The sequence below is a fragment of the Carassius auratus genome, chromosome 6 (assembly GCF_003368295.1).
Source record: "Carassius auratus strain Wakin chromosome 6, ASM336829v1, whole genome shotgun sequence".
Taxonomy (NCBI): Eukaryota; Metazoa; Chordata; class Actinopteri; order Cypriniformes; family Cyprinidae; genus Carassius; species Carassius auratus.
In genome coordinates, this window is record NC_039248.1 from 26,915,089 (window position 1) to 26,923,766 (window position 8,678).

Genomic DNA, 8,678 nt, shown 5'->3' on the forward strand with positions numbered 1-8,678 from the left:
CTTGCATTTATATCAGATAAATGGGAAAAATATATAAAGGTATTACGAAAAAAAAAACTGCGCTACAGAGAGAGTTAACACCAATCTCCGGTTTTCAGTAACACTAATTAAAACCCACACACAGTTGCCCTACGTGTTATTAAATAAATAATAAAAACAGCATGCATATTATATTTTAAATGGTGTTTTTCAATACTCTGTAGGCCTTCTTGTTAGCGCATCATGGGCCTGAGTGATCACAGATTGTTTAACAGAATTGCTCCTCGGTATTTTTTTTTTTTTTTTTTTTTTTTAAGAAATCAAATTATTACGATTTTTACTAATGTATTTATTATTTTTGAAAAAAGGCCAATAGGCCTAAATGATTAAATCCGGCTACATGCTTATTTGCGGGTTCCGTTCACTCTCAGACGATGAGTTTTGAGCCGAAATAAAACGCTTACGGTGAATGACTTACAATTAATAGCTATCTCACACTGATGATTCATCAGTCAGTTATTAAATCATTCTGATTCCGTTTTGCACAAACGACGCAGAACGAGAATACCGAGTCTTCAGGTTAGGCCTATAGGTAAATAATAATTAATGTCTTACAACATTTTGGCATTCATGCATTTATTATTGCCTGAGTGGACGTTTTTCTTGCGATTTCAGCAGGTTACATAAACAGATGCCTCTCCCTCGGGTTACAGTAGAGTCTACGTGTGTGAAAGCATCTGACAGAAACTTCATTCAGATTACAAAGGAATCAAACTCGCTCGTGCGCTTCATTTATCTCAGTCCAGCTCGAGCCGCAGGCGCTTTGACCCACAAACACATTTAATTCACCTGCATTAGCAGACAGGCGAGTCTAAACCGGATTAAGTCTTTCTCTCGTCTTTTTCCCCTTCTTTTGCTATCTTTTTGTTTACGATTTTTCAAATCTCTAATGCAGACATTTTCCACTTTAAAATACTTTGCATTCGTTAGTAGTAGTAGCCTAGTAGTATTAGTAGCTAGTTATTTTAATAGGCTATATTTCATTTAATCAATTTAATTTTAAGTTAGTTAAGCAAAAACGATAAAAACACACAATTAGGCTATATAAAACACAGTTGATCTGTAAAGCCTAAAATCATTAGTGAAAACGTTTTATTTATTTATTTTATTATTATTATCACTTTATTTTTAACTGATTTACTGCGTTTGTTTTCATTGCAAAGTATCTAATAAGCATAAAATTTGAGGGAAAAAATGCAAATATATTTTCGATTTGTCCAATTTTTGCACTCAAATTAATATCTATCATCCAATTAATATCTATCATATCCAATTAATATCAATTAATATCTTTCTATCGTTCTATTAATCGTTCTAACGTTCCATCTAGCCATAATTCTGGTCATTTATAATTGCGTAAAAGACATTTAATTTCAATTAAAACATATTACCATTATTTATTTGTAGAGTTTGCTTCAGTAAGTGGCAGATCGTCGCAGTTTGCCCTCTGAACAGACGGACAGTTCCGCGATTGGTCCGTCGTTCTGACAGTAGCCAATCAGCAGCAGGTTCTCCGCTGTGACGTAGTCAGCGCGCAGTAGGTCACCGCCCACCGCTGACTCTTGCAAATATAGCAGTGAGAGTCCAAAGAGAGTCACTGAGTCGAGCCTGAGCCGCTCTGTTTTCCGTCAGAGGGAGTCGAGTGCTTCTGTTTGGAGAAGTTTGAGTCGCGAACTACACGAGTTTATGTTCCTTCATCTTCCTCCTTCAACACTGAGTTGATGCTTCACTTCTGCGCGGCGCGCGCCGGACTCTCTGGATTATATTCGAGACCGCAAACAAACATCAGCACAGATACACACGTCTGAGATCACGCGAGGCAAAGACAAAATGTTGTGGAAATTAGCAGATAACGTGAAGTATGAAGATGACTGCGAGGTAAGACGAAGAAGAAGCGAACCCGAGCGCGTTTTCTTATGCAGACATCTGGTTGAGGGGCAGATTTTATTGGAGAATCAAAAACATGCATTGTCTGTTTATAATTTAAAATAAGGAAATTCGGCATTGTTCTTTTCCCGAATAATATGCAAAGTGAGTTCTGCGAAGTTAACTAGGTACTGGAATGTTTCATTCTTATTGTAGCCTAAAAAATATAGCTTACCTATAAGCCATTTTCTTTTATTTTTTGCATGAATTATTTCAAATTTGATCACGCGCAAATAAACAGAATTGTACGTGCCGACTAAACTGGATAATAACATTTCATTAAAAAAAATGTATATTGAATAGTTATATTGAAAAAATTTCATATAAGTTACAAATTATTCAGCCGGTATAATAATTAGCTATAGAGCTATAATAAAATAATAATAAAGTACTAATGCAATCTAATTCAAAACGCAATAATTGCATAGTTTTCATTTGAACGGAGACTGAATCTTTACTAATGGAAAAAAAGGTGGGAATTGTTTTTTGGCGCTGTGTTCTCCACTAGCGCAAGACCGATTGTTTCAAATATCGGGTTTCATTCTGAATTTGAGAGAAAACTCTCAAACTCTCTTGTGGTCTCAATTAAGCTGTCTAGAAATGGCCCGTCGCTCATTGTCATTCATGTGTCTCTGGTGACAGTAACTATCCAAGCAACTTTGCCAGACAATAGAAGTCATGAATGCACACACTACAGAACCACTCAAGAGCTGAACACAGACTCAAAAGACGAGCAGCTGATGCTGAATTAGAAAGAGAACAAGTGACTTGCGTAAAAATGTTTGGTTTGGTAACATTACATATGCGTTGTATGTGATCAAATCTAAATTAACAGACCAAATGCATTCGATGTGACTGAATAGTTAAATAAACAAAAGTGCGATTGTTGGCTTCAAACGTATCTTTAAGCCAACAACTTAACGTTTTTTATTTTATTCTAAGATTTTTGAGCATGCATACAATTGTGCATGATAAAGAACATGCAAAGTTCAGTTTTAATTTGCATGGAAATGTTTATGATTTGTTAATATCTGTGCAAATTGTGTAAAAAGCTGGATTTTTCCATTTAGATTTGAAAAATGTTTTTTATTTTTATTTGTATTTAACTCAACTTGTTTTCCAAATTTAAGCATTATACTTGTGCATTTGTCAGATGTATTTTCTCCAGAGGTATTCATGTGATCAGAATGAACTCGTCGTGTGCATGGTTTTAATGTGATGCACTCTCTGTTTCAGCAGGAAAGACATGATGTTAGCAGCAATGGAAACCCCCGTTTACCTCACATTCCCACGGTGAGCCAGCACCTCTACAGCCCGCCACCGTCCCTCTCGCACACCGCCAGCTCGGACTTCCAGCCACCGTACTTCCCTCCCCCTTACCAGCCTCTGCCGTACACCCAGCCTAACGACCCGTACTCTCACCTGGGCGACCCGTTTAGTATCAACTCAATACACCAGTCTGCAGCATCTAATCAGCAACAGTCATGGCCCGGACGGCAAGGTCAAGAGGCCATAGGGTCCCACGGCCGCAGTGGACTCGGCAGTCCCCTTCTGGGCCTGGAAGGGGGCTCGTCCGGGATGCGCCGGGATGGTTTTAGGAGACCAGAGCTACTGCCTCCACACATTCATGGAATCGATTCCATAGGTGATAACATGGGTTTGCACGATATAGGCCACGGATTGGATGACGTTCAGGTGAGTTGATTTGATTGATGATTTCATAATTATTTATTTGGGATTACGTGGATAGTGATGCATTTGCTGGTTCTTTCTTGCAGCAAGAAGGTGATCACAGTATTGTAATTCCTGATCACACAGTCATCAAAAAAGGTTGGTTGTATTTCTGTTTTCTAACATAAATAAACTTTACTTTTTACTTTAGGTTCTCATTTGAATGGGAAAGATGTGAATATGAGTCTTGTAATTTTGCATTAAAAAAATAATTTTGCATTTTAATTTTACAGTACAACAGCATTATTAAATATATTCATTTTGTCTAATATATTTAATAATAACCACAAACATAATCATATTTATAGTAATTTTGAATTGGTCAAAAACAGTTGGGATAATTTACTGTAAAAACTTGAGAAGGAGCGTTTTTTTTATTGTTGGTAAAAATGTTCAATCTACGATTTGAGCAGTTTTTTTTTTTTTTTTTTGTACAAATAAATAAATTCAACTGCCTTATTTAGATACTTTTTTATTAATCACCTTTTACATAAAATATTCCTGTGGCCTGACTAAGGAAGGTAGAAAAATTCCATGTACTCTCTCAAATAAAATGAGCTCATTATGCATAATCATTATGAAGTGTAAGGATCACAAAATGCTAGACCTATTTAAAACAATTTTATATGAAATGTAGCATTCCAGGAGTTTTCAAATTTAATTAACTTCCTTAAATAATTATATGAAGCGTGTTTTGAATAAGAGTGTGTTCTAGAATTGTAATGTATCATGATTTATGATTCTTTCAAGCTGAATAATTTGCATTGAACATATGCAACTCAGATCTTTAGAAGGAACTGATCTGCTCAATCCAACCATTAAGTCAAAAGACTAAAATCTTGCACCTTTGCTGTTTATGTGGAAAAAACTAAGTCAGGCTCCAGATTTCGGCTTGTCCGAGCCAACGGTTTAGGTGGGTGGAGTTGAGGTGGTGCCGGTTCATGCATATATTGCTAATCCTTTTGGTCATGTGGTCCATTTAACTAATCTGGCATTGATCCGCGGAGCATTCTGCCACTCTTTCAGCATGAATGGAAAGCCAAAGAAAGGATCCCTCTCAAAATGGCAGACTAGCCAAAGTTGTAGATGTTGGGCAATCCTTAAAATGGTGTGTTTGCTCAGAGAGTGGAGGCCTAGGCCTGTTTTTTAGTCTGTCAGAACGCAATTCTGCCCCGCTACACACACACAAACACGCTCGAGGAGACAAGAATCAACCGTAGTTGGGGTGTGGCTGCTTTTAAACATGCATGGGTATTTTGTTCAGTCCTATGCTGTGACACGAAAACGTCTTAAATAAGCAAAACAGAAAGACAGTTTTGAACATCTGTTTGTTTTGTGTGATCACTAGCTGCTGAATGAGGGGTTTGTATCAGTGGTTCTCAACAGGTTTTTTGCTTTAGGACACTTTAGTTACATCAACCCAGTTCAACACTAAAACTGTGTAGCATGCAAAAGTAAACAAGAATGTCTTTACATTTGCAGCGGAGAAGCATTACAGTGTTTGTTTAAATCAATTTAGTATCCTTCTTATATTTTGTTTAGCATTGTTCATGGTTTTGAGGTTGAATGCTTGCATTTTGATATCTGTTTAATTTGATTAGCCTCTGACAGGTTACAAATACATGAGTTTAACTGAGTTGGACCCAAGACCTTTCCATTAAAAAAAAAGTATTTCTCCAATCTTTTAAATGTTGATTTTTTTTTTTTTTTTTTTTTGCTGTGATAACTATGCATGATCAAATATTTAGATGCATTTTATAATAAGCATATATCATACTGAGAATGACTTATCAATTACCTTTAGTTTTGCAACAGAGTTGAAGATGCATTAAAGATCACTAAAGTTTTAAAGCAAAAAAAAAAAAAAATTCGGAGTCCATATTTTTGAGATCGTTTGGTGGTCTTTACTATTTTCCTGTATAATCCTGCAGCGTCTGTATTATGTTGTGGTCAGGAGTTGACTGACAGATTCTGGCATTTATTTTAGCTAGTCAGTAATTTAGATTTCTTTCGAGGCACCAAGTGACATGCTGAATTAATGTCTATGCCAATATTTTAGTCGACATGATTATAGCATGGATGATGCTCTGTCCAGTTCTGGCCCATATCAAAATTTATGTCACATGTTTGGCTTGAATTTATTCCATCTTCATCTTAACCGCTTCAGCTTCTACTTTGCAAGTGCATCTGAAAATATTCACTCTTTTTCTAAAACAAAATGGTGAAAGTGAACCTTATGTTTTTCTAATTAGATTCAGTTCAACTTCCTTGTAAAAAAAAAAAAAAGTGTTGCAATCAAAATCGGAGCTTTCTTAGCTCAAACATTTCTAAACAAATTCTCCCAAGATCAATTGATCTGAGCTTGTTATATTTTTATATCTCTGTAGTGGTTTTATATATCCTAAAGATCCTAAAGTTGGTGCTCAGTTGTGTTGAAACCTGTTTGAAGTTCCTGTTTGTTTCTTTCTTCCCTCCTGTATTTCTGGAGCTGTTTGATTGAACGATATATTTCTGGTCCGATGTCCCTGCCAAAGGGAAGCCCGTTTGGGATTCCCTTTCAGAAAGAGTCTCTGCTGGGAATGGTGTCAAATCCCACTGAGGTCTTCTGTTCAGTACCTGGTCGACTCTCTCTTCTCAGCTCCACTTCCAAGTACAAAGTAACTGTTGCAGAAGTTCAGAGACGCTTGTCCCCCGGAGTGTCTAAACGCTTCCCTGCTCGGAGGAGTATTACGCAGGTGAGCAGCTATTGCACATTCATACTTGAAAATATGTTAATATGATGATATAAATGCACTGAATTTTACATTGTACTATATTTATATTTAAGACTTGAGCAAATGAAAAGGTTGGTCGATGAACCTCATGATACTCAACAACAAGCCCAGGTCCTAATTCACCATAATTTAATCATTGCATCATTGAAAAATACTAATGTGGCATAATTTTCATAAGTTACACACATTTCACCACAAATTATCATTAGCATAACGTACAAAAATGACAAAAATGTATATATATTATGAAAAATATATATGATAGTCTAAGAGTTACTTTTAAGTTATGCCAATTTTAATAAAAAATTTTTTTTAGTTAAATTTTACTGTAGTACACTGAATTAATTGTCTGTGCAGGTGAACAAAACCTTATAAGAATCATGTTTGAGATTACTATACATTGATGGAAAATGTGCTTAATATTCATGCAAATTTTGCCAAAATTTGACCCATGGGGGGGGGGTGATGTCATCAAACACACAGTCTAATCTCGCTGCCCCTTATTACTGGGAATATTTTTTCTGTTCTCATGTGTCTGACGCAAACACACTGATATTCGTTAAGTAGGTCATATAGCACAAGCGCTGGGAGGGGGAGGTGTCGGACGGGAGGGGGGCACTTACTCATGCCTCCTCCTAACAATCCCTTACCCCACATGTGAAGGGTGATGCCAGCCACAACTCTAGTCATGCATATCATAGAGGCCAAACAGCAAGTGGGGATTTTGTCTGCGCTTGTATGCGTTTTTGTTACTGCATTTTAAACACTTAAGCTGTGACATCATTTTTTTTTCATGAGCCTTTTTATCCATGTGAATCTGGGCCAAAACATCTTTCCATATTGGCCTCTAAGTCAAATAACGCAAACAAAACAAATAAAATCCACGTGTCACCTGCAATAGTTCTCTTGCAATTTTCTGAAAATGTGCTCATGCTAAGGGTTTAAAGGTTTGGAAAAGTTAAAAAAAAAAAAATTGTCTGATAATATGAATGATAGCAACCGTTACTAACCTAGCATTGGCAGGTTTAGCAAAAGGTCACTAATGACACTCCTGTCATTTTATTCTTAAGGGCAAAGTCAAAGAACGGCGGCCGATCCTTGAGAGAAAAACTGGATAAAATTGGACTGAACTTGCCGGCGGGTCGCAGAAGGCCGCCAACGTCACCTTACTAACTGCTCTGGTGGAAGGTAAGCACCTTATGTCAGTCAGTTTCCACTGTTGTTACTGTAAAAGTAGTTTTTATCATAAATGCTAAGGACAGTAATATATTTCAGTCATTGCAACAACAAAATCTGTGGAGGTTGACGTGAAGTTCCAGAGTGGATTTAAAGTTTGGAATAAAAAAACACAACTTTTGCCCTGATTTACAGTCTGAACAAGTCAGTGGTAGATGCTGAAAAGCAGTCGAAAAGTGTATGACAAAATCTGTTTCGATTATAAAAGTCTTGTTGCATTAAATCGGTTTAATTGGTGAAATGAACCGTAACAACACGGAATGTGCTAAATGCTAAAACAAATGTTTTGGCTTGATTTAATTTAATTTAATTCCTTTTATTTTTGAGGTTGAACTCAGGCCAAGTCCAAATTCTAGCGTCTAAATTCCAGTGGAACATCTAGAGAACAGTGATAGTTTAATACAAAGGCAAAAGACTTGCGTGATCACACGCAAAGGTCGTCTATGTTAGCTCTACTCGCAATCTGTAATTTCTTGACATTTCATGTCCACCTTTTTGCATGAGTATAGCTAACCAATGAGTCACAGAGACATTAGCGCAAAGATCACGAGTTAACTAGCACCAGGAGCGATGCAGAATACTTTTAGCTTTCTCTTTTAATGTCACCATTCTCTCCACTAATGGGAACATGGGTCTGAAGCAGGAATGACTAGAAGGCGTAGTTATTTACAGACCTTCAAAGCTGAATTAGGGCTTGTTATCACATGTTCGCTAGCCAAGAGAGCGACTGACCTTAAAGACGACTACTGTGAATAATGTGCTAGTCTATCAATAAGAGCCTGTTGGGTCTAGGGGACCATTAGACGCCTTCAGCTACAAAGGCTCGTTAAAGACATGCAGTGTGACCACCGCCATCCGCAAAAGAGAGAGTCTATTCATCTGAAATCATCTCAGCTTAGAGAGGAAATGATTCTTTTCGTGATGCCGTTTTGAGTCATTTCCAAGCCGATGGATCCGACGGTGACTCATCTT

At 37.0% G+C, this 8,678-nt stretch overlaps 1 pseudogene; it reads left to right on the forward strand.

Moving 5' to 3' along the window:
• The first annotated feature begins 1,608 nt into the window (after positions 1–1,608).
• The window catches only part of LOC113089052 (transcription factor AP-2 gamma-like), a 9,731-nt pseudogene continuing 2,661 nt past the window's right edge, over positions 1,609–8,678 (forward strand).